Source organism: Aptenodytes forsteri, unplaced genomic scaffold (genome assembly GCF_000699145.1).
Source record: "Aptenodytes forsteri isolate BGI_AS27 unplaced genomic scaffold, ASM69914v1 Scaffold147, whole genome shotgun sequence".
NCBI lineage: Eukaryota > Metazoa > Chordata > Aves > Sphenisciformes > Spheniscidae > Aptenodytes > Aptenodytes forsteri.
The window spans coordinates 1,011,871-1,012,314 of record NW_008795320.1 but is presented as its reverse complement, the minus strand read 5'-3'; positions in this window follow the sequence as shown (position 1 = coordinate 1,012,314).

Here is a 444-nt window from a genome sequence, read left to right as displayed (position 1 = left end):
GGACACTGAGGGGCATCAGGGATGGATGCTGTGGAGCATCTGGGATGCTGCGGGGCCTCGGGATGCTGCAGGGCATCAGGGATGGATGCTGTGGAGCATTGGGGATGGGTGCTGCAGGGCATCGGGGATGCTGTGGGGTATCAGGGACGCTACAGGGCATCGGGGATGCCGTGGGGCATCAGGGATGCTGCGGGGTGCAGGTCACTGCTCGTCCCCAAGGGACACCCAGCCTCGTGGCCCCTGGCCGTGGTGCCCACCGGTTGTGTTTTCCACCCCCCCCCCCCCCCCCTTACCTTCGCAGGATGTCGCAGAGGAGTACAACAGGCTGAAGGACCTAAAGCGGGTGAGTGTGCGGAGCGTGGCCGGTCTCTGTTTCCAGCTAAAGCGGGGCTGGGTTGGTGCGATGCAGCTGGGGGAGGGTGGAAACCGTGCCCCCCCACCCCA